Genomic DNA, 26,479 nt, shown 5'->3' with positions numbered 1-26,479 from the left:
CGAGATCAGTTAATGTTTTTATTTCTCAAAAATATTCACATATAACAAGATAGGCTTAAAATCTTCAAACAGAACAGTTAATTGAAAATAAACATAAAAAATGTAATTCCATGTAATGTAACCCATCATCACCTACAGAGGGTCTGAGAGCATTCAGAGTGTGCGAGTGGTCAGCTTTGCTTCAGCAGCACGATCAATACTGGAGACTTCAGCTAGTCTTAACTCCAATATTTACGTGCTGCTACAGTAAGGCGACCAGCGAGTCAGAATGATAAATGCCCTGGAACCGTTTCATCATCGTCATCAGCAACACATCTATCTGGATAACATGAGCTCAGGCAGCCAGTGGTCATCAAAGGCATCTGGAGGGGCTTAAAGCTGATCGCTTGCATGTTGTGTTATTCAGGCTTTATTGCGGCAGCACGGTATGGCCTGCATCTCAGAGTAACCCACAAACCATTCTGTGCTGCTACAACGTCACCAGAAAGATCTGCTCCTCCTCTTCGGCCCGCGCTTCAAATCCGCATCATGGATTCATCTAAGTTAGAGGGCGGAGACGATCAGCATCCACGTCTTACGTCTCCATCTGAAACAGAGAAAAGGACAATTCAGTCTGTGACTTCTGCAAAAGAAATGTTTTCTAAAAAAAAAAACTTTCACAACATTTCAGAGGCTGGCTGCAGCAGTTTTGGGCACGACGAGACGGCTTTGATGTCGGATGACAAAGTTCTTGGCTCGGCGTCTCGGAGCTGCTGGACGAGAACGAGGTCCAGCCTCTCCACAGAACGACACTGTTCGGTCTTTCTAAATTCAAAAACTATTTCTCCACGCGCGTTGCTTAATGCACGTAGGCGTCGTCATGTTGAAATGTTGAGAGAAGGGGGCCTTTCCCAGACTGTTGCCACAGCACTGGAAGTAGTGTTGACAAAGATTAGCTTTATGCCATGTAGTACGAGGATTCCCAAAATGCATGGAGATGTTTCCACTGGCCACGTGGCGCAACAGAGGCGTTTTATATTGTGAGGTCAAGTGTTTAAGTAGACTGAGTGGTTTAATTAGAGATGAACCGATCACGGTTTTCCTGACCCATGCCGATTTCCGATCTGTCATTCTGGTTCTGATCAATAGGATATTGTAATATAACACGCAGAGGAAAACATGTATTTGATAGAAGTAATAGTCTTGAACTAACAGGAATATTCATTTACTTATAACAGGCAAAAAAAAAAGAAAGTAAAAACAGAAAAAAATAAACAATCATGCTAACTGACATGTAATTTTACATAATTTGTTCATAAAGGAGCATGTAGAAGATAACTACGGAATTACATGTTCTCCATTTCATCACAAATTTCTTTTGATGCGTGTAAAGATTGGAAATGCTGAGTGTATGTAGTTTTGATGCTTTAATGTATAGAAAGTCAGATCAGCGGAAAATAGGCCCCGTTCTAATCTCTTGGGATTATTGATTGGTGCACCTCTAGATTATTATTATTTTTTTTTTAAACTCAGCAGCAAAACTGCGTCAAAAGCTCTGTAAAACCCAGGGAGTGACAGAAAAGCTGAACATAATCAGCTACTAATCTTACAAACAGGAGAGACACGCTGCTTTGTGTCAAGTCGACTGCATTAACTATTCCAAACGCAGCAGCAAATTTATTTCCAAACACTAAAAAAGGCACCGTAAGCAAAATAATCACAAGGCACTTGTAAGATATGTGTGGTATCTTCAGTCTGATAGTTACTTCACTGTATCATGACTTACAAAGAGAGTAATAACTAATATTTAACTCTTCTGAGAAGGGTGGAGGTTGTATTTCTATATTTTATTTTATTTTTTTAAATTTAAAAATGAAAATCACATGAGCGACCATGGGAGAAGTTGTGATAAACTGATTTGTTGTTTGAATAAATAACCCTAACCAGGATGAAATTAATTGCTCAAAATCTAACCAGCAACCAAAGAAAAACAAATAATTTCTACATTCGAAGAAAGAAAGAACTATCATGTTTTATATATGAAGGAAACACGCGTCAAACTTTCTTGAGAATTGTGACATTCAAGTTAGCAATTCTAATCCATTTGAAGCTTAAAGTTATTTGATCCTGATAGAAGTCCCAGTGGAGTTGTGATGTGGTGATTGTGTTGCCACTAGAGGTCTCAATGGACCTGTGATTATAACTTTACTCTGAAATGGACTCAATAGCCAGAATCTAATAAGATCACGTTCAACTTCTCTTTATGTCACAGGGAACTAATGCAGGTCAGTCTGTCAGCACAAACTCCACAGCGTTTTCGGGGGTGGATTAATTGGAGTAAAGCAGAATTAAAACCTGTTGAGAACTCATGCCTAGCTTTTATTTACCATCCATGCTGTCTGATAAACAAAGGTTATAAAATAAATGCTATTGTGTAAGGAGAAAACACGTTCTGTTATGAAAACTAGACTTTTATGTGCTGCATGTTCCTGATACGAAAATACAAAAAGGCTACATGCATAATTTAATTTACAAGTCAACACAGGATAACTATTAATACCTTAATGTGGATTAAATATTTGGTGGTAAAGAAGAAAATAAACAGGAAGACCCAAGTGAACTTCTGACATGAAAGCAAAATTTGAAAATGTCTTCACCTCACTATTGTAATAAGTTAAAAAAAAGGCTATATTAATCATTTTTAGATAGCACTTTAATAAGAGCATTCATAAAACTCACATGAAAAGTGTGTTTTTAGCTTCTTTTGCGTGACTAACTTTAGTCATACTTAAAGCTATGTGACTCTCTTCCTACCTTTAGGCATAAATGCTTTCCCAAACAATGACACGCATCATAAATTTATTAGGTGACAGAATGTCAGACCAGACTGGTTCAGCATCTGCATTAACACCCTGGCACTACAGACAGTAGCACAGTGTGTGGAAGACAGTGGGGCCAATGAGTTCAGCATGTTACCCCTCCAGGGTTTTAATGTGGATACCTAAAGCAGAACATTTAAAATGAAATTTTAGCTACTCAATGGCAAAACATAATTGAAAAACAAAATATCTCACTACCTACAAGACAATTTTTTTGAAAACCAATTTTAAAAGCAGCAAAAAGTGGTATTTGTGAGTCTTGTATATGTCCGACGTAAATAAGAAGAAAAAAAAAGAAAAAAAAAAAGATTTAGAGATTATATCATAAGTATGCTGATAAGCATCGCTGTACTATCCTAAAAGAGTAGCAAACTTAAGCACATAAGATATTTGACTTTTGGCATAGTGCAGATCCATTAAAACATTACATCCAGGAATTAGAAATTATATATATATATATATATATATATATATATATAAATAAATGGGACATATGGTTGTAGTTCAAAGCTAAAAACAACTACACCTCCTCTCAAAACATGCAATGGCTGCCAAGTCAAACAATATCAGATTCCAAAATAAAAAACAAAAAACAATTAAAACAAGGTACAACCTTGAAACTGAAGAAAATACACTACAGGGGGAAAAAAAGCGTTATCCACTTACTATTAAAATATTTCCAGGAAAAAACGAAATAAAAAATGTAGAAGTTGTTTTAAGATATTCTGCATCACCTGCATACACAGATGTAGACAGGTTAGTACCAGGATAAAACACACCACATCCCCTGTCAAAAAGCACATCGACAGTTAAGTCACAGTAGAAAGAAATATTTAAGTACAAGCATCTGTAACACTGCGTGGATAAAATATGTGCATCCAAGCACAATTGATGCAAGATTCATTTACTGTGCTGGGGGTTAGGCAAAAAAATAAAATAAATCTAAGCAATTCCTTTCAAAAATAGAAAAAAATTAAAATCTCCTTAATCTTGTGAATTTCAGTGTTTTATTTTTATAGACTAAAATTTACAAAAAATATATATTTCATGTTACAAAGCTGCATGTGGAAAAAGTGTGTGTGTGTGTGTGTAACATTAAAAAGTAAAGGTGCATGCTCGTAAATTTAAACTGAAATTCCAGCAACGCACGCTTCACCTTGCTCATCAGGCACAAATCAGGTAAGCTAACACATTTCCTTAGATACTAATAATTACTTTACACGTCTGGTTGTAAGCCCTTCTCATCAATGACTAACCCTGCCCTTTTCTTTTTCCTCTTTCTCATTTAAGGAAGCATGCTCGGACAAGTCACCTTCACTGCTCAGCCTTTTTAACCCATTCCTGACACTTGCTCCCTGCACAATGACCTCAAAGAGTCACCTGACCCTAAGGCTAAAAGGTCAAGTATAACCTCCTCCACCCTGCTGGGTTCAGGGACATTGACATGACAACCCATCAGCACCCCGGATCAAGTGGTCTGGCCTGGCCTCTTCTGGCAGGTGGTACAGACCTGCATAAGCACAGACTCACCATGTGGGAATATACTCCTTATCCATCCGCACAAAAAGATAAATGTTTTGGGGGGTGGGGTCTGATTGATAAATACACCGTCTTTTTTTTTTTTTAACTCTTGTGTTACATGTTGGGGGGGGGGGGGAGAACAGGTACTTTTCACAAAACAAACAAGAAAAAAAAAAAAAAAAAAAAAAAAAAAAAAAAAGACGGAGGCAGATTAACACCAGCTGTTTCCTCGGCTGAATTAACATTTTACAAGTTTGGGCAACAATTAAAAAAAATAAATAAATCAACAGAGGCAGGGAACTTTGTTCTGCTTCATGCAGAAATGGGAAGTCTTAATCCCAGATAAGGCAGTCATTTTTGCACACCCAGTGAAGCACTAAAAGCAGAGGCTTGGTAGGTGAGGGCCACATGGACTAATTTATATCATGAGACAATAACAAGGTTCTTCCTCTTTAGGTACACACTAACCTCTCCATGTACTGTTAAAGTGTAACTCTGATAGCTGACGCTCTAAATTTGTTAAGAAGTGTAGATTCGTGAAGACAAACCTGAATGCAAAACTAAAATAAATAAATATATATATCCTTACTGTCTCACTTGTTGAGAGTGTAACTATTTATTTGACAGCAACTGTCCACTTGATTTGCTAACAAAATGATGTCCTACATTATTTACAGAACATCTCTGTTAAGGCTTACCACTTAAGTGTAACTAAATATTTTTAACAGATCCAGTGTAAATCCAGGCTGCAAATGTAAAGCTTCCCCAAGGACTCGCAACACCGTTTCCTCTAAATACATCAGTTTGCCCACAATGAGTCGGGTGAAATATTTAATCCAAACTCAACAAGTGCACCTATTCCCACAATGTAAGGACCAACTTTGCAGGGGCTCAGTCCTCAGCAAATGCATTTAAATTTTATTTGAATCATCCGGGGGTTCCGCTCACTCTTGACATAAAACAAAGGAGCAAAAACAGACAACACACCTCACACTCATTGAGATTCATATGCATGACCAGGGAACTCGGTTTACATCCAAGTCATCAAAAAGCACATAAATAAAAAATAAAAAAGAAACTTTCCTGTCCTCCCTTTATTTTCTGCTATCCTTGTAAAACACTGCATGCAAAAGAACAGCAATTTTTAAACTGAGTATGTTGCATTTGCAGACTCCCATGTGCAAGTGGGGCAAAAGAGGAAGCAAGGCAAAAGTGTGAGAGCAGGCTCACACGCCTATTCACTTGTGGAGCAATTACCGAAACACGACCTAAACTGTTATTTAATAAAATAAGATAAAAATACATAAATATTTAGATGCCAGAAACTGGAGTGATTCATTGTAAGAAAGTATCCACCCCTCCCCCACCAGTTATGCTTCATCAGCTTTTTTGCTAAAAGAATAAAACCCTGTTGTGACATTAAATTTGTTGACTTTTGTACAATATTACTTGTGAAAAGAAAATAATGGAAAGGTATAAGTTGTATAATTACAAAAATTCCTAGCAGCTCCATATTTGGCCCAGCAACACGTCTAGCTCTGTGCTGACAAATACACACCCGCAGCTCAATATCAAATTCAACAGTGGTGACAGAAATGCATGTAATGCAGAACTCTGAATAAAATTTAGGATAAACATTATTATGGGATTATATATATATATATATATATATATATATATATATAGACATCATGTTTATCAATAGTGGCAAGCAAAAAATAAGAATAAATTAATTAAAAAGATGAACATGAGCTTTCTTAATTATTTAAAGGTTAAAAGTAAAATTGCACTGATTTGAAAATTTTTAATTACAAATATAGGGTCCAAAAACTAAAAGTCACAGAAACACCATGTGTGTTTCGCTGCAAGTGCTTTTACTAATAATCATTTTATCACCTAAAGTTTAATAATGACTTGACCTTCAGTTAAAAAAAATAAATAAAACATTTAAAGATATTGCCTAAATACACTGTGTTTACAATACATAACCTAACTGTGGGACTATGGATTTGCACACATTCAGTACATGTCATATTTAATCTTCACCTACACATCTCATAGTAACGCATATTGCTACAAAAAAAAAAGAAAAAAAAAGGACATTTTAAATGAGAACTAAGCCTTCGCTGTAGTCATTTTAAGAAAAATAGCAGAAAAGCTAGTGCAAAACCTTTGCATGCAGAACGTATGCAAGGATTTTCTTTAAGTACATGCAGTGTTGCCACTACTGATATGAACCTGAACCAACATCATGCAAAAGAAAACGCTTTTCTTCCCTCAAGACTGCATCTTAACTTTTTTTTTATTTTTTGCAGTTTCAGTAAATCCTTGACTAAAAAGACAACCGTTTCACCGATTACAGGACTTGAATTATGTCTGGAGAAAAAGTGACTGACAATGTGACAGCTTCTGTTTTATGCAAATCAGATGCAGAACTGAAACCAGGGCCAATACCTGGAAATGAACCAACACGACCCATGAAAACAGTTCCTGTCAAAACAAATTTGAATACTATAAAGTTTATGCTGAGTAGTGCAGAAAGGCAGAGAAAGAGGAGGGTGAGTGGAGAGGGGAGGTGGGGGGGGGAGAGGTTCTGCAGTCTGGTTACAAACACATGTGAGCAAATGCAAGAGAGGAACAGTTTCACCAGGAAATGGGGGGTGGGAGCCCATTTTGCCAGAGGGGTCTGAGGAGACAGAATGATGAGTCACAGAATGTCAAGCTAGCAGACTGAAACAGCACAACAGTGCACTACAAAGAGGGTGAAAAGGTAAATACCAGAGTGTGGAGGGGAAACATAAACCTGTAGCATTTAAAGCAGATTATCACTACAGGGTGGAATATCATGTGCCAACACAAGCAGCTGTTTCTTCACAAAAAGTATTCATCTGACATGTCTGGGTATGTCAGACACCTCATGGAAAAATATGTCACCAAAGGTGAAAAAAGTACAAATACAATTCATGACTCCTGATTGTAAAAAAAATAAATAAAAATAAAAAAATCACTTCTATATCTGTTATGTAACAAACAGGGAAACATACTTAAAACTATGTGGGGGGGGGAAATATTGGAGGATTACTTGAGCAAATTCAATTTAATTTCAGTAATGCTGCCTTGCCTAAAAAATAAAGTCACCTCTTCAAATTCACCCTATTGAATTTCAAAGATCTGACGCTTATGGCTGCAAAACGTCTAATGTATTATTTTTGTATGCACATGACACGAACCATGTAGGTCGGCACTTTCCCCCCCCCTACTCTTTTTTTAGATGTCTATGGTGTGTCAGCAATTTGCCTTCTAATCTTAGATTTTAAAAAACAATGTGGGTAAAATGGCAGAACATCACAACAAGATTTAGCCTGAAGGTACAGATAATTATATATATATATATATATATATATAAAAAGGTCAGGAAGCCCTGGCAAAATATTTTGACAGTTCAGTGCCAATACTGTCCCGTCAAGCTTGTTGATCATAACTGCTTATTTACATCCACGCTGCTCATCAATTTCATTAACAATAAATATTCATATTTTTTTTTCTTTATGTTAACATAGTAGTCAGCACAATTTTACAACAAGAGTAAAATGGAAACTTGGAGCAAATTCAAGTGATTTACACATTTTACTCCATATTCTAAATCATATAATCACACATATCGAAACCTATAACATAATATTTAAAGTGGTCTTCATCCTCACCCTGATATTCAAGTTCTGTAGCAGTACAATAATTTACTTGCCGTGTGTTCATAACAATTTTCCATCACAGCAGATTAGCCAGTTTCTCTCTGAACAAAATGCCCACAAAGATAACCAAAATCTTACTAGATGAGCAGAGCAGTTTCACAATGAATATGCTGCCCCAATTCAGAAGCATCTATTATATTAAAGCGCCACAAGAAAATACTAATGAAAACAGAGCTGCTTAGCTACATTTCCATTCAACTCCTGTGTGTTATGCATTTAAAATGACAGCACACACACAATAAAGCTATAAGTAAGCACACTTCCAGATGTAAGGAGGCTTGGCGAAGGAAAAAAAAAAAAAAAGGCAGTTCAAGTTTACAGAGGTGACTGCCGTGTCTCGTTTTCGAGTTATTTCTTTTAATTATCTCTAAATCTATTTAGCTGTGTTCACACGAATTTCTCTGAATAAGTTAAAACCATAAAACTGAAAAAGGCCTCACGTTATGTAACACATCAAACCGATCTCTACTTTTGCAAGGAAGTAAAAGGGGCGGGTTCACACGATCAAATACGTAGAGCTCCCACTTTTCCTCTCATTTCCAGAAAAAGATACAAAAATATACAGGAGATAGCTGCATAATATAAACGCGTTTAAGGGTGTTGTGATGATGAATGACTCTGGTCTGTCAACCTTCACTCTACGATAAAACCACGAGGTATTCTGCCTACACTTTAAAATTAATCAGCCATCAGGACAGAGAAAAAGTGCAGCGATGCCTAAACGGGTGAAAAAGGGCGAATGGAAGCAGAAAGCGACGCCCGAAAGTCAAACTACGATAAGCCCAAACTCCAGACATCAAAGTAAGGCGGGAGAAGCACCGAAAATATATATTTTTTACATTATCAATTTAAATTCATAACATAGTTTCTAAACAGGATATCCATTTGTTACGTTAAGGACTGCTACAATTCAAGTGAAATAATCTGAAGTTGCAATCGTAGTTTGCTGTCACTTGGCTTGGAGCCACATAGATCATCTAACGCTCACTGTAAGGTATTCGCATCTTTTAACAGGAAAAAAAAGAAAGAAAAAAAGCGAATGCGAAGCGTTTGACAGGATAAAATTACAGTGAAATGCCACTAGTATACAAATTTTCACTTGTCATTTATGTAGCTTAAGGAGACATCTAGCTTCACTTTTTTTTTTTTTTTGGTAATTATTGTCATTACTAGTTTTGAGGTCATAGAGCGATATAATGACAAACTTACCAGGTGTCCTCGGTCTAACAACCTCGGAAGTCCACATATCGCAATTCACAAGCCCGAACAAAATGTCTGCCTTTGCTAACAAGATCGTTAAAATTAAGTTACTACAAAAAGCACAGTGTCCGTCCCGGTCTTTCATTTTGATTTTTTTTCCCTCCCAGGGTAATGCAAGTGCCGTGTGCATTTGTTGACACTACCGACTCTCCGCTGCCTCAAACCTGGCAGCTTCTGCGCCTCCCGCTCAAAACTCGTCAATGTAGAGAAAAAAAATATCCAATACAGCTCAACTTTCACTAATAACACTAAAGTTAACTATCACCTTGTTGTGTCAAAAAAAGGGGGGGGGGGAATCCTGTGTGTTTTTTTTTTTTTCTAAAGTGGTCTCCAACACCCTTTTGATAAAATAATCCACTGTATGAGCGCATTTTCCCTCTACCGTTACAGCGCAGCAAAGTCAGAAATCCCTCTCTTTGAGGTAGCACGCTAAGCTAGCCTGCTAACCGCTCGGAATAGTATAGGCTGCCAACACTGGCCAAACAGCTAACGTCTCCCCGCCACGGTCGGTCTCCCTCCTGTTTTCCACGTATTTCCTCTCCTTAAATCCGCTCGAATTACCAGAATAATAACGTACGTTCACATCTGTGGTTGTAAATACCTGTGTTCCAGCTGAAATAAAGGATTTTCTTCTCTAAAAACGCAGTTTGGGTTTTAACCACTTGGCTTCTTCTCGCGCCCCCCCACCCCTCTCCGTCTCAGCGACAGCTCTCTATATTCGCAGCAGCATCCTCTTCCCGCAGCTGTTGAAGCGATCGCTGCTCACTCGAAAATGGCGCCGAAAGATACACTGCTCATTCAAATTCGATAGAGCCTCCCATTCTCCCTATTGGCTGGATGCAAAGCGGATTCGGCGCAGCTGATTGGACGCTGAAAAATGCACTCTTTGCTGATGTCACAGCTTTCCGCAGTGGTCGGCTGAAAGAGACAGCTTTAACTCTTTGTGTCCCAGATGGGCTATTTGCAGCAAAAAGATGTATAGGGAATCACATTAAACTTTTCAAAAGCAAAAATTTTATTACTAAACGAATGCAACAACATGTGGTTTTATTAAAAAATGACAATTGAAATGTTGGAAAAGTCTTAAACTGCAATTAAAACAACAGAAAAGTCCCTATTAGGATACGCCAAGTCATGAACAGGCCCGACTACAGCATTTGTTCTAGATGTATCAACATTGCACCAAATCCTTGACATAATGTAACATCAAGTGCTGTTCTCTGTCATGTTTCTTAGCACCTAAAACTCATCTTGTTTGTGTAGTGAGCTTGTTGAAAGTCTTTGGTGTCAACTGAGTGACCCACATCAAAACAACTATGAAGTTCTATTTACCCTCATGGTTACACTACTCTGTACTTTACCAGGAAGACACAAATTAGTCATCTGCCTGCCTCTTTAGTTCCACTCAATGGTTATGCGTACCTTATATTTATTTTGCAAGTGTGTAGAAGAAGTTTTCAAAATATGTAAACATAAAAAAAAGCTACATTGAGCTAATACATATAACCAACATACATTAAAGGAATATTTTAGAATATTTAAAGTGGGGTTATGTTAAAAGTCGATCAGCAATATCTTACCGGGTGTAGATAGCTCTTACACTAGCTAAAACTTCTGCAAGCATGTGCATTAGTTTGGCTTTAAGGTTCTATAAATATCAGTAGTATCCATCATTATTTTCATTATTTATATTAGATTTTAGTCATTACATTTCCACTTAGTGTAATGTTACGACATATCTTTTAATTTAATCCCAGTTTTATGTTTATGTTTTAATTCTCAAACACCTATAGGCATGCAGTTTTGGCTAGAAACTCGGATGCATAACACAACGTTTTCATTATAAATACATAGCAATGTTCCCTGCATTTATCCCTGATGAATAAACAAAATATACCCAAATTAGTGTCTTCATTTCGCATAAATCCAGAACAGAAATAAATCCAAATAGAAGCAAGATTGAGATTGGCCAGGATCTAAGTGAACTTAAAACAATGCAATGTCAAAAACATCACTATGGTTTATCCCTAATGCTATTTATGAACATTTTTAAAACAAATTATCTTTATGTCTGCACTGAGAGGATATTTACACAAAATTTTTATGTAAATGATTATTTACATGAAAAATATAGGAAGGAGTTTGTGTGCTACTGATCTTATTGGGTACTGAGAACAGAACATATAAACTGCTCTTTGGTCAGAGTACCTGTTTGACAGAAAAGTCAAGCAGGGTAGAAATCAATAAAATACCATTAACTTAAACTCCTAAAATACTTTTGCTTTTTAGACCACTTTAGTTTTATTTCTGGCAGTTACTCTTACAAAAATTGCTTTGGATGTTCCTTTCTCAGTACATTTTAAACAGGAGGACCTCTGGTGGCAAACTGCTTACTACTTCTGTTTTTTATTTTATTTTTTTGCATTAAATAACAGTAGGTTTCTGTGTAAATAACAGATCTAAGCCAAAAATAATGACAAGTAGAAAGTTCATAAATTAATGTTAGCATAAACTGCTGTGACATTTTTGACAATGTGGTTCCTTTAGCACAGCAGAAGCTTGTTTTGGTCTTGGCATCTCTCAAACTGGCTTTTTGCTTAAAGTTCCAGAGCCAACTCTGGATTGTACTAAATAAAAACACCAAGAGAGTTATTTTAAAATAATAGTCAGATTCTTTTTTTAATTTTTTTTTTATTTGCTCTGCTTAAGCAGTTCATATCTTACCTGCAGTAGATAATTCTCTTGTCATCTTTATTTTGTATCCAGATTAAGTGGAACAGGAGGCTGAAGCTAATAGTTAATGTGTAGGGAGCCAAAGCCAAAGTGTAGTTATTTCAAATCACTTTGTAGAATGTCAGCATCAAACCAACTCAATGCTGGTTTGTGTGAATGCTGTTTTTTTGTTTTTAAAAAAAAAAAAAAACCTACAAACTATAGTTACATTTGCTCTGGATGGTTATTAACAGAGGGGCTGCACAGTGGCGCAGTTGGTAGAGCTGTTGCCTTGCAGCAAGAAGGCTTTGGTTTTGATTCCTGGCCCTGGTCTTTCTGCATGGAGTTTGCATGTTCTCCCTGTGCATGAATGGGTTTTCTCCGGGTACTCCGGCTTCCTCCCACAGTCCAAAAACATGACTGTCAGGTTAATTAGCCTCTCCAAATTGTCCCTAGGTGTGAGTGTGCATGGTTGTTTGTCTCTGTGTTGCCCTGCGACAGACTGGCGACCTGTCCAGGGTGTACCCCGCCTCTCGCCCGGAACGTCAGCTGGAGATAGGCACCAGCACCCTCCCCCCCCAACCCCACCAAGGGACAAGGGTGTAAAGAAAATGGATGGATGGTTATTAACAGAGAAGCTGGAGATTTCTTAGAGGTTGGTGATAGTGCACCACCGGTAAACTACCTGAACGAAGCACATTCCTGGAATAGAACATAAAATGTTTCCAGTCATTTCAACTGTCCGATGTAAGAGTGTAAAAAGGAAAAAATATGCAAACTTTTAACAGAACATATATATATATATATATATATATATATATATATATATATATATAGAGAGAGAGAGAGAGAGAGAGAGAGTTGGTGCCGGTGGTTACCTATAGTCAGCATCAGGTCAACATATGAATTAGTGACTAATATTTCAGGGATAAAAAAACCCCAGAGGGTTCATGTGAGCAACAGTGAGTAGTAAGCACAGACATTCATGATGCAGTTCTCGCTCTCAGTCATAATTTGGAGTTGACTTATTTTCTCCCTCAGTCTGAATGAGAACATTTCTTCATTATCTAAACTTGCGCTGACATCACATTGCCTGCTCTAGTTTTAATTAAGTTTCAATTTCGGTGGCATCATTTCAAAAAAAAAAAAAAATTTTTTAAATTCTTCATTGATTTTCTGTCTGACCAAATATCCATTATAAACGGGAAGAATTGGATTGAGCGCATTTGATGTGAAAAAAATTATGACATAACTATTTCTTTCAGTTCAGGATCATACTGGCAACACTGTTTATGTTAGCTGACCATTGTGGTGCTGAGCACACACATGGCTCTTCGACAGCAACCCTGCTGCTGTCATGTCTACTTTTGCACACAGCAAAAACACAAAATCTTACAAAGTAATTTTTTTTGTCTAGTTTGTAGTGCAACTATCTTAGTACACATGGAATAAGACAAAACTAACTTAAAAGTAACCGATCAGCAAGATATAGGAGCTTGTTTTAAATAATTCCTTAACATTGTTGAAAAAGTTCTAGTTCCATTGGCAAATTACTTCACAAATAGTCTGCTAGTGGAACAAGAACGGTTTTGTCAATATTAAGGAAATATTTACTTAAAACAAGCCTCTATATATTGCTGATAAGTTACTTGTAAGTTAGTTTTGTCTTATTTCAAGCGTAATAAGATATTTGCACTGCAAACGAGACTAAAAATACTTGGTAAGATTTGCAGCGAATGCACTTTAAGCAAAATGTACACACGATGCAAGAGGTGCTTAAAATCCAAACATTTTTCACTTTTTTCCAGTCAAGGTAATAACAACATCTTTAAAGTGTTAAATCTTTCTAGATTCTCTCAAACAAGCCCAATATTTCATTGCACAGCTGTGTGTTTTCATTTAAAAAAAAAGAAAAAAGAAAAAAAATGACGCTTTCTACTTTTAGAGCACAAAAGCCAACTGGGAGAGAGAGAGAGAGAGAGAGAGGGCGCCCACTGTATATGCATTTTGGTGTAGTGCGGACAATAGAGCGGAGAGGAAAAAAACACACTTGTTTACAGATAAACTGGTTTGGACAGGAAGCCAGTAAGGAGGAGCTCTGTGTTGTTAAACAGGCATGTGGAGAGGCCGGGATGAGCCAGCAAAAAAAACACGACCGTGACCATGGGACAGATATCACGCTGTTCTCCTAGACACACACACACAAACACATACCGTAGTACTAAATATCCTCAGCAGACTTATGCTATGCTTCTCGCTTGGCAAATAATAAAGGAAGAGAAACAATGCCTCGTTTTGCAATCTGAACTGTAATTCAAGTTTGTTTGGTTTCAAAATAATAATTTAAAAAAACTTAGAAATGCACTCATTGGCCTGAATTTGTAGTGCCAAAACAGTAGCAAAGCGGAGCTGTGGAGAATACTACACAGTTCATCCTGCATTGTGTCAGCGTCACATGAGTGCACACTGCCTTCCATTAGGCAGGAGATCCTTATGACTCACGAAAACACAAGTCACATGTTACTACACAAATGAACCATGCTACTCAGGCGCTGCTAACCACAGCAGCTTCTTCTTCTTTTTTTTTTCCCCTTTTTTTTTTTTTTCGTGCAGGCCCAAATGAAATCACATCATAATGCATCTCTTCATTAGCTGGACTGAGACAGAGACGGCCTCTCCCTTGTCTTCTGATAGGCCAGCTAAACAAGAGACACAGTGTCATGTATCATGGTGTTTGGCCACAGCAGGCAAACCTGGCCTGCAGAGTTGCCAGACTGGGGTGGCTTTAGTTCAGTGTAATTTGATTTCATGTTGAGACGTCTAACTTGCATGGGTGGCTGTTGAACGCGCATACCTTCTCTTTTGGTGAGTTTTACACACCTTGGTTGCTCTTCGCCGCGAGCATAGAGAGTCAGGGTGCAAGACAACAGAGTAAAAGGCGGCAAGCAGATTGCCCTCTATTGCTGAGGTTCAGAAAATGCAATGCTTTTCGAGCAGATCAGCACAAAGAAGCGCATAGTTGTGACGTGAAAGGAAAATCACACATGGTTTTTCAAATAAAAATCTGAAGAATTTTTGCCACTCTATCTTTATTGATAAAGTGTTACTTTTCTCTCACATCTATTGTTTTGCATGTAGGTAAAAAAAAAAAAAAAAAGCTAAGCTCTGGTCTCCCATGACCGGAGCACCTTAAAGCAGGGTTGTTGTGTCCATATACGGCTTGTTGCATACTGCTGATGAGCTTTCTTTCAACAATGAATTTCTTCTTGGCACACTCTTCCAGTAAAGGCAGATTTGTGGAGTGTATAACTATTATCTGCCCTGTCAACAGATTCTCTCACCTGAACTGTGGATCTCTGCAGCTCCTCCAGAGTCCCCATTGTCTTCTTATTGACTTTTCTGACTGATATAGTGTTGCCTCTCCTATCTGTTTAGGTGAACAGTGACATGTTGGTATTTTTGCAATTGTAAAATTTCTCCACAACTCCCTGAACAGCCTGCAGTGTTCTAGTGTATTTATGATGCTATATAAAGTTCTCAGAAGAAACACCTTTGGGGTCTCCACAGAACAAATGCTGAAGAAGCTGAAGTAGTAAAACTCTTTTCCCCAATAAGGTGACTTCTGAAGCCAGTGGGTTGAAATGTATCCCACCGATCTTTCAAATTCCTGTTTGTAAGAAGACTGAAGATCATGTGTAATTTTCCTTTCAAATCACAGTTATACCTTAATTTGAGTTGGTCTGCTTAAAAAAAAATTACAAATAGGATACACTCATGCAATGGGAAAAAATGAAATGTGAAACAATTAAAGGGTATGGCTACTTTGGAGAAACACTGAAAACACAGAAATGGATCAGATAGGGGTCAAGTGTAAAATTAAACGGAGGCTGTGCACCCATTCACCACAGAAGACAAAAAAACTTGCTGCTCTTGTCAGCGTACAACAACAACAGCAGCAGCAGCAGGTGATTTTACAAGGTGTTTGTTTTCACGGAGCTCCCTTTACTGCAGCTCTCACTACACTTGAGATAAATTAGGCATCACAAATCAACCAGGCGTGAAATATGCTCTTCTTCTTTTCTAAAAGTAGAAGTGAAATCAGGGTAAGTTTAACTAAACTAAGCATGAGGGGCATCGCTTCTTAACGTTACGTCTTACACTGCCAGACGTTTCCCAACTATCCCATTTTAGCAACTATCAACCTGTGTAACATTTCAGGACACTAGGCACCAAAAAGACAAATCCTTCTGAACTACACCCTGCAACAAAGTATAAAAGACTACGAGCTTACTATATTAACACTGACTATTCCCTCGTCTTGGTCTCTAAAGAACACAATGAGCCCCACAGAGAACTCCATACTACAGAGAGTCTCCATTGATGTCCTCTCAGCTCCCCTCCCCCTCTCAGACATCTGTAGCAGCTGCCCCCTTGTGCTCCTGTCAGCAGGGCAGAGTGTGTGTGTGTGTGTGTTTGCCTGCGTGTGTGTGTGTGTGTGTGTGTGAGCGTCTGTCTGTGGACTCGCTGAGGTGGGGTTGGCTGCGAGGTTAGAGTAGGGCGTGTTGTGACACCTCCCCCTTTGGAGGGGTCCGGCCCGCACACTTGTGGGACATCACATTCATCAATGGCTAATAGTCACTAGCAGGTCATCCTGAAAACACAACAGAGACCTCTGACCTCTTTTTAGCGCAAAAGGCTGCAAGGTGGCCACATTAAGCCTCGGGCACTATAAAAAAAGTGTGCAGCACACACACATGCAATGCCATAACATGCAAATTTTGTCGTGTGAAATTGGTTGCAAACCGCACTTTACACTTCGTACACTAATAAACGGCCACTTTAAATCTGGGATAACTTAAGCTTGAAATAAAGGAGGGGGGGAAAAAACTAAAATCTTTTGCACTTGGAGTTCTGTGAAACTGTCACATGCCAGGGCAGCAAGTTCAGATCTTACAATATAAGAAGCCTTGTTTGACTGAGCCACCACAGTTTTACACACATTCTGATGCATGGCAATCAAATTAAGTGGGCATAATTCATATCGCAGTCTGTGGTGGCTACATAACAAATAAGGGACAGTTAGGAAGAAAAACACTGCTGTGATGACAGGGACTGAGATTTTTTTCTTTTTTTTTACTAATAAAAAGAGATAAGACAAACAGTTATTACAAGTGATGTGAGACACTACATCAAGAACAGAAGTTTCATTATGATCCTTAAAATTAACACCCTCTCACTCCAAAGCTCGTTGCTTACGTACGTACACAGCTCTAAAAAAAAAAAAAAAAGCATTTCTTCACACTGAACTTTCCCACATTTCGTCACAATACAAGCAAAACTTCGACACATTTTGTTCTGATTTCACGTGACGTAAGAGCGAAGAGAAAGAAAAATACATTGTTTTCAACAGTTTGTTCAAATACAAATCTGGAAAGTGTGTCCTGAACAGATTTTCAGCCACTCGCTCCCTAACGAAAGTCCTGTCTTCAGAACCCACCTAATTACCGAGCAGATTTAAACTTAATCTCAGGATTAATACAGCCGTCTTGTGAAGGCCTCAGAGGTTCTTTAGAAAATATTATCGAACAAGGGCATCCTGGAGATCTGGGAAAACCACCCAGTATGGTGGTTATGGCGCAAATACAAAACCTACAGAGTCATGGTCGTCCACATAAACTGAGAAAGCAGAGGCTAGATTGGTATTAGTCATATATGCCACCATGAGACAAATAATAACTCTAGAAGAGCTGCAGACATCAGAATTTGTTGAAAGGACAATTATTAGTCATGCACTGAAAACTGAAAGCTAATATCAAAAACACACCATCCCCACAGTGAAACGCGGTGGAGGCAGCAGGATGCGTTGGGGTTGCTTACCATCAGAAAAGACAGAGAAGCTAGTATGATTTCACTGGAGGTTAAGTGGAACTAAATACAAGGTGATTCTGGAAGAAAACTGAGGCAGAGGTTCATTTTTCAGCAGAACAGAGACCCCAAAAATACAGCAGTAATGGTAGGCTTTAGATCAATGTTAGATGAATGTTTTAGGATGGCCCTGTCAAAGTTACGATCTAAATCTAATTGAGAGCCTGTGTAAGGACTTCAAAATTGCTGTTCACTAATGTTCCTTTTCCAGTACATCCGAGTTTGAGCTATTTGGCAAAGAGGAATGTGAATTTTAATCTCTAGATGAGTAAAGCTGGTGGAGAGATACCTCTAAAGAGTTGCAGATGTAACTGCAGTGAAATGTGGATCTACAAACTCCAACATGAGGAGGCTGAGCACATGTAACGTATTCTCACTTCTTTTCAGATTTTAATTAGTAAAAAAAAAAGAAAAACCATATGTCATTTCACCTCTTGCATTCTTTGTGCTAGTTTTTCAGTAAAATCGGTGTCAATAAAAAAAGCTTAAAGTACATTGCAGTTTTATGGTTGTGACATGATAAAATGCGAAACGGTTCAAGAGTTTTAATGCGTGCGCAACACTCTGCAAACTGTACATTTCTTCAAATTTTACTGTAAACGTAGAGTCAGGTGCCAAAAGGCCAAATGCTGTCATGCATGATGCGTGACAGATTCGACTACAGACCTCAGAGGTCGGTTCTTCCTGCTCCCTCATTCAAACTTCCAGTGCCCTATCTGGTGTTGTGAGAGTTTTCCCAATTCCCAGAAGGGTTTTTGTGACGATTTAAATCCCCCAACAAAACACGATTCATGTCGCTTCCTGTTCTTGTAGCTTTTTTTTTTTCTTATCTTGAGTGAACTGTCCACACCCTTCAGCATTTTATTCTTTATTAAGGCTAGCTGCTAAGAAGGATTACACACAGGGCTCAACACAAACAAGATCTAATCCTAGGGCAGAGAAGTTACCTTGAAAAATTAGGTTTTTAAAGGCCAACTTACTAAGTCTTTTTGACTGAAACAAATTGCCACTGGGATCTAAATGATTTTTAAGATGCAGCTGCACGCTGTTGAGTGAAGAGAATGATTTCATGTAAATGAAAATGACTACTCATTAAAGATGGAGTAGGCATAACTTTAATAAAAAAATGTTTTTTACATATTTGTTAAATCTGTCACTATGTTGTGACGGTATAAAGACACAGATAATTTGTTTAAAAAAAAAAAAGGAACTCCTCTAACTTCTCCCAGTGCTCCCAGTGCAAACAGAAATATAAAGCTGTTTCAGAAACAACCAATCAGAGCCAGGAAGAGGGTCATTGAGCAACACATACACAAGTTTGATTGACATCGCTAAGATATTCCTCCTGACTCTGGTTGGTAGTTTTTGACTGGGAGCGGTGCATTTTCTTCAGACGGCAGCAGTAGCACTGGGAGAAGGTGTAGGAGTCAAATTTTTCCCACAAATTATCTGTTTCATATCATACTGTCACAACATAGTCATAGTTTTTTTTTTTTTTTTGAAAGATATATATATATATATATATATATATATATATATATATATATATATATATATATATATATATATATATATATATTCTTTGCAAAGTCATTCAATGGTCATTCACTACTGAATCAGGGATGCATCCAGAAGTTGCAGGACAGTGCCACTCAGAGACTGGAGACACAGACCCCTGTTTTACATCCTCTATCCTGTTCCTTGAAGGTTTGAATTTTTTGTTAGCTTTATTATAATTTTATTGTAACAATCGTTACACATTGTTCTTAGACGATTGTACGCTCTGTGTTCTCTCTCTCTTTCACAAAGACATCCTTGACTTTGTTGATCAGAAGCATTTAATGTCAGATCATTTATGTCAGTTATCACTTGATTTTTAACAAACAATAGATCAAACCCACTTTGTAGGAGTATTGTACCACTGTTTTTTTCTCATATTTAGCACACCTCTTCTTTTATGTCTCATTTGCTGTTTGATTGGCACAAATAATATTCCTATTTTCAGAACTTTTGAGTTATTTGTCTTCAGCGAGTAAGAGAAACCTTCTTTGCTCTGTGCAGCACTAAAGTGTGTAATGCTACAGTTCAGTGCCTTGCAAATGTATTCACACTCTTTGAACATTTTCACATTTTGTCACATGTGAACCACAAACTTTTCTTATGACTTTAAGTGACAGACCAATATGCAGTAGTCAATATCACAAAGATGACGGAAAGCTATTTAAAAAATAATTTTGAAGAGTGTCTGACATTTGTATTCAGACTCCCGGAGTCTGTGCTTTGTACTTTGCAATTCTGGAAGAGCATTTCTAAAGTTTTTCAAAGCCTCTAATAAGTTTTCGTCCAGAATGTAGCTCCACCCATTTCCCAGTCAACTCTGACTCCCTGCCCCTGCCAAGAAAATTCATCCACACAGTATGATGCTGCCAACACCATGTTTCACTTCAAGAATAGTGTTAAAACAATTTCACATATTGGTCAAAAAGTTACATTTTGGTTTGAAGAAAGTAATTTTCCTCTCCCTGTGCTGTGCTGTTGAAACAGCATGAATCGAGGCAAACCTTACTCTCTCCTCACTGTAAGTTCACACCATTAATTTTCAGAGCAGATATATCACAATAATGCCAACAAAAATCTAGAAAAACAAGTAAATCCAGAATATGTATAAGTGGGAGACACTTATCAGCATCAAGATTAAGGGAAAATTCTCTACAACAAGTTCTATCTTCTGCTGCAGCTTTACTGGCTCCTTGTAATTTCCTGTGACATGGTTGAACAAATGTGCAATTTTGACGTAATTTATAACAAATGTCAACAATATATTTCTTCTCTCTGCAGTAGAGAATGCAGAGAGTTGAAATCAACATTTACAGGTTGGATACAGCTGCTTGAAAAGGGAACATTCTTATAGTGCAAAGCAGAGAAGTCAAATGGGTCTTTGCTAAGGTATTTAAAATAAATAGCATAATTTTAAAGGGATGTTTCAGCATTTCTGAAGTTTCAACTCATTATTAGTTCACCAGTGAGTAGGCATTTCTTTTCTGTGTCTTCACATTGTACACTATAAAGTTTATTTGGTCCCAGAGGTTGAAACTAAAAGCAATCGCGGACTTGTTTCATCTTAAAACAACTCCAGTCTCAAAAATGTAGCAGTAGTTTATGCAAATGGCTATTTCATCAATGTTGAATCACTCATCAGGTTTGCATTGAATGGCTTTTTAAATAGAAGTAGATAATTTTCTCGCTTGAAACATGAAATGTGATACAAAATTAAAGCAGCACAGTGCAAAGTAAAACAACACTTTAAGTGAATCCGACTTTACAGATCTTAACTCTGCCTTAGATTTCCAGTCATTTAATCTGCCTGGAAATGCTTCAAATTTCAGCATAAATCAAAGTATGTATAGGATTATTAAATCCTATATAATTTAAGGTTTAGTATTTAAGTCATTAAGTAATTCATTCATACTTCCTATGTTACAGTATGCTATGAAATCATATAAACCTGTTATGACCAAGTGCCAGAAGGCTGATTCTTATGGTAGTGTTTGCTCTGTCCGCTCGGCCCACATTCGGTCATGGCAGATGGCCGTTCGTACTGTGATGGTTGGGGGTACTTGACTTTCCTCTCTATGACTTTGTTGTTCATGATTGGAAATTTTTCCATTTGTCTTTCCATTTGTAGGTGAGGGTAAGGTGTCTATAGCCTTAATTCAGCCCTTACTGGCAGGGTGCGGCAACAAATGGGTCGAGGCATTGCTATGCTACTCAAAGCAAAACTCCCTACTGTGTAAATTAATATCTACAATAATGTGGATATATAAAATCTTCACACAACTGCTAAATATCCGAGTGAGACTGGACATGAGACTGAATCATCTGAGTCATTTTAACCTTTTTCGTAACAAACATCATGTACAATTCAACTGAAAAACAAACTAGTCTTTTAAATAAAAATAATTACAAAAAAAAAGAAGCTGCAATAAACTGTTTGTACACACCTTCAAACTATTACTGTAATTTCACCATTCAGTCTTATTTGGTAGGACTCTACCTTCAGAAAAATACCGGCTAGAACACAGTGATGCTGAAAACTGAAAGCTCCTCATGTTCAGCTTTCTGTTAAACACCTGAAGGTCTGTTTATGTTTCAATCTAACTTGACAAATGTGCTCGTTCCAAGGAATGATGCTACAACTACAACAACAATTCACGACACATGCAGTGTATTATTGAAGATGCATCGTTTTTGTGCCAAACTTACCACTGGGAAGTTTTTGATTTTAGTGAAGCCTGGTTGTATTCTCTGGCAGAAAGAGAATCAGTTCAACCTTGCGCCTATACACCTGGCATTTTAACAGGGGTGTGTGGACTTTTTATACCCAAGAAAAAATTATCTCAGCTGTAAATTTATAAATTTGATTAATTCATCACAGTCAATCAATTCAACTTCATTTGTAGTGCACTTTTATACAGCCGAGTGTAACGCAAGGTAAGTTGACTTTACTGTATTTGAGAAAGAGATACATAAAAAACCTAGAGCCACTTTATTTAAATATCATTTATGTATTTATTTACCTTCTTATCTTAGTCATATGCCATTTTTATTCTAGACCTTTTTTGATTTGTAGTGTAAAGAACTATTTACTAATTTAGTTAATTCATTTAAATGTGTCACTTTTAAGCCTGCGCTATTACAAACTCTACATTGCGTATGAAATCCTAATGTACGCTTTAAAAAGAAGACGAAGAAAAAGCAAAACAAAGCAACAGAAACACTTAAAAGTGTGTCTATTGTCCTGTTTCTGGACTACAAACTGGAGAGTTCCCGCGGAAGTCCCGCCTTCCTTGGTCAAAATGTTGCGCCTCGATGATGTAACCGCTTTCCAAATATAGCGTGTTGCTGATGGCCAAGCGGCGCCCTCATTGGCCGCGCCGGCCGTCACTCGCGGTGACGTCACAGCCGCCGTGTTATTATTGTAAACAGCCCGCTTGCTCTCTCCCACCGACGCTCTGTGCGGGAGCCGACTACTCCATCCAGCCCTTTGTTCGTGCAGTAAAAAAAAAAAACACACACACACACAAAAACACTGAGGCGAGGAAGCGCAGCGATCTTCCGCGTCAAACCTCAAAGCAAAGTTGCACAGTTCAATTAAAATCACGACAAAACCTCCCGAGTTTACAATTTAAAAGATATATTTTAAAAAAAGAAGAAAACAGCGTAGAAACCGCCGCTACGTTACGGGGATGTTTGGGATCCTCTTCCACCCGGCTACTGCGCGTATATGTCACCAACACATTCGCGTTTCCTCGGAAAAAAAAAAAAATGCCTCTCCATTTCTACGCTTTTCACAGAAACCCCATTTAAAGAGCGTAGTATATCCCCAGCCCATATTTGGAGTTGACAGTTGAGTTACGCCGCCGTTGTCAATGGCTGCAAAATGACAAACTTCTCATTCTGAAAAACACATGCACACAATGAATATCTCGGCCTGTTACTATAATATTCTACCCCCGTCAGTTCCACATCACGAAGAGACTTTAGACAGCCGATCAGATCTACTCGCACCTCTGCTCACTCGAGAGGTCACGCAGGAAAAGTTGAAATTACTCAAGTGTCTGTCTCATCCGTACTTACTCGGTTGTCTATTCCGGAGTCTTCGCCCGCATCTCTCTCTCTCTCTCTCTCCCGCTCTCTCTCTCTCGCTCTCTCTTCACTCAGTCGCTGCCAGCCGGGCCACCCCTCACCTCGATGTTTCCCACCCGAGCGAGGCAAGTTGACAGCAAGCTGCCATTCTCCGACTAAGTGCAGTTTCAGCAAAGCTTCAAGGAAGTTGTTTCTTTTGTTCCAGTATTTTTTGGTTGCGTCAATGTTGCGAAAAGAGAAAGGGGGGAGGAGGAGGGAGGAGTGAGTGAGGGAGGGAGGGAGGGAGGGAGGCTAGGGGGAGGAGGAGGAGTCCAGGAGCCACCGTGAGAGGGAGGGAAAAAAAAAAATTAAAAATACACATTTGAGCGCACTACAGCTATAGAGAGAAACCCCATCATCCGAATTCGCGATCAAGTCGTCTCATCAGCTCAGCTCACGTGTTTTTAGGTTGTTGGACCAGCATCCCGACCAGAGTGCGCGCAACCCGCCCGGGTCGGATAGGCTCTCCGAGATCAGCCTATATATACAGGTCGGTGCGCCTGAGCGCCTAGTGGAGGTGGAGGAAGGAGCATGAGGGGAGGAGGAGGAGGAGGAGGTGGAGGGGGACGAAGAGGCATTTGCATAGCGCGGTTGAGTTACAGATCCCATCTACTGCCATTCAGTTCTCGCACATCTTGCGTCGTCAAAACGAGAATGTGTGGTGCACCACGTACGCCTCTCTTCCACTTGAAACTGCTGGTTCTCAGGGAGAGCGGCGGGCGGCAGCGAGGTGCACAACAGTTTGCGCACCTCGTCGTTGCTTGAGCCGCACAACAGGAACCAGAGTTTGAATCCGGTCCGGTGCTCTCGTCCTGCCAAGAAAGGTTCATTCAGTGATTCCAAATGCTGGCAGGAAAGTTTGCCTTTCTTCTTTTGTGAAGAAGCAATGATAATAATAATAATAATAATAATAATAATAAAAAGAACTTATTTAAAAAAAAAACAAGATGCAAGAACAGTTTGGGCAGCAGCAGCAAATGCAACAATTCGTCAAATGCGCACAAGCGGACAAGTACTCTCTGATGCCGCGTTTACCCGCCGCTCCTCTTGAAAGTGAAGAGCGGGCGGGGAGGGGACGGCCGAGACGGCTTGCTATGCAGAAATAGGATCATGTTGGTTCATCGGATATAAAGGTGAGCGCCGTTTCCTCGCTCTTACAGTAGCGTTGCGTCATGAAGCTGCTGGTGTCAGTGAAGTCACCATCTCTATAGTAGGTACGCCCATCTAACTTCCCTACCCTCCACCTTCACCACTACATGGCGGCAAAAGAGACCGTTTTAAATCACTCCTAACTTTTTTTATTTTATTTATTTATTTTTACCTCAAATGAGTCCTTGCAAACAGGTTGACATTAGAGCGCTTGTAGGCTGATGTCCTCTGGGCGACGAAATAAATAAAAAGGAAGAGGAAGTAAATCATACGCGTCACACTTCAGCGTTCAAAGCCTAGAATAGGCCTCTTAAAGTTCAACAAAGACCTTTTTAAGATATGTTAAACTTGCAGAGTATGAACAGCTATACGGTATATTGAAATCCGCATCAGGGTGTGCAGACTGTGAGCCCATGTCTGAATGCGCAAACAGAGTCACGACAAGCTGGGAAAGTTTAATTCATCACGTTGCAAAAGTATCTGATAACAAACCAAGATACCTCCATTTAAAAAAATAAAATAAAAGTGGTATCGCGGAACGTTCTCTTATCAGCAAGTTTTACCTGCATTGCGTGCGTACAAAAAAGGGGGATAAAACACTCTGTAGGACCTTTTGTGGCGCAGTGTGACAGACAAAAAGGGTCTGTGTGTGCCACAGGTTTGGTGTGAGAGGCAACTTCAAATTGTTTCTGCTGCGAACCGATTTTTATTTTGAGTTTATTTTTCTACTAAAACACATAAAAGAGGGGATAAGCTCTGCTTCCTCTCTCAGCAAATTAGCTGCATGCGCCAAACTGTCCGGCCCGTGCATTGGCTTGATGAGAAATTGCAAATCACAGCTGGATTTATATATTTTCCTTGCTAGATTGCATGTAGAAACCCGCAGTCTTTAATGTGCATGGCTGATGACCTGATACAGAGGTTTATTTGTATTAAGCTGCATTCAGCAATACAATTTCTTTAGGCAAACGGATGTAAAATGAGTTTATTAAAAAGGGAAACGATAGCAGACAGAAATATGGAGTTTTGTTTTAAAGAACGCTTTTGTTTATCTAGCTTAAATCAAATAATGAACTGTCTAGTAATCCAAATTTTGACCCACTGTACAGATTCGAGTTATCTGTCTCAGGTTAAGCGCACGACACCGTTTTTACACCTGCATTCAGGGGACAAATGTCCCTCAAACTGAAGTTCTACAACAGTATAAGCACAGACCTGTAAACTGGTTCTCACAGAGCTGACTGAAAGTTTGCACGGAACCAACAGGCTCGCCGTCCTTATGTTTGGGAGTGTCACACTCACAGTAGCAGAATTTGAATATTTGCCCGATGTGTGGGCTGATGCAGTCAGAATGCAAAAGAAGAAACCGTAATCAGGCTCAATTATCTGATGGGCTGCGGTTCCACGTAAAGGTCATCGATGAAAAACAAGAAAAGCAGAAAAGGGGAACGTTAAAAATAGTCGTGAGGAGATATTCTCATTTCTGAAATTAATTCCATATTATAGAGGACATCGTGTTTTTCTTTTTTTTTTTTTTTTTTACATTTTTATTTAGATATTTTTAAAATCTTCCCTCCACCCCCTCTTTCTGTTTATTTTTTTCTCTCTAGGACGGGA

At 38.6% G+C, this 26,479-nt stretch overlaps 1 protein-coding gene and 1 long non-coding RNA gene across 3 annotated transcripts in view; both read right to left on the bottom strand.

The window, feature by feature from the left end:
• spryd7b (SPRY domain containing 7b) overlaps nt 1-26,479 on the bottom strand; it is a 41,835-nt gene that overhangs the window by 12,890 nt on the left and 2,466 nt on the right. The window contains exon 1 of one of the 2 annotated variants that reach the window (XM_081601712.1): nt 9,993-10,008. The exons of the other annotated variant lie outside the window; for it this stretch is intronic. The gene's annotated coding sequence lies outside the window, so the exon portion shown is untranslated. Of the gene's footprint in view, nt 1-9,992; nt 10,009-26,479 lie in introns of those variants that run through there. 2 annotated transcript variants of the gene reach the window in all.
• On the bottom strand, nt 5-26,479 carry LOC108167302 (uncharacterized). Its single transcript, XR_001777668.2, has 2 exons — nt 23,666-26,479; nt 5-586 (listed from the first exon to the last, which is right to left on the bottom strand). It is a non-coding gene; the product is annotated as an uncharacterized LOC108167302 (long non-coding RNA).

This window comes from Poecilia reticulata, chromosome 2 (genome assembly GCF_904066995.2).
Source record: "Poecilia reticulata chromosome 2, P_reticulata-male-v2, whole genome shotgun sequence".
In the NCBI taxonomy this organism is placed as follows: Eukaryota; Metazoa; Chordata; class Actinopteri; order Cyprinodontiformes; family Poeciliidae; genus Poecilia; species Poecilia reticulata.
Note: the sequence above shows the minus strand (reverse complement) of the source record. Positions and strands in the feature narration are given on the sequence as shown.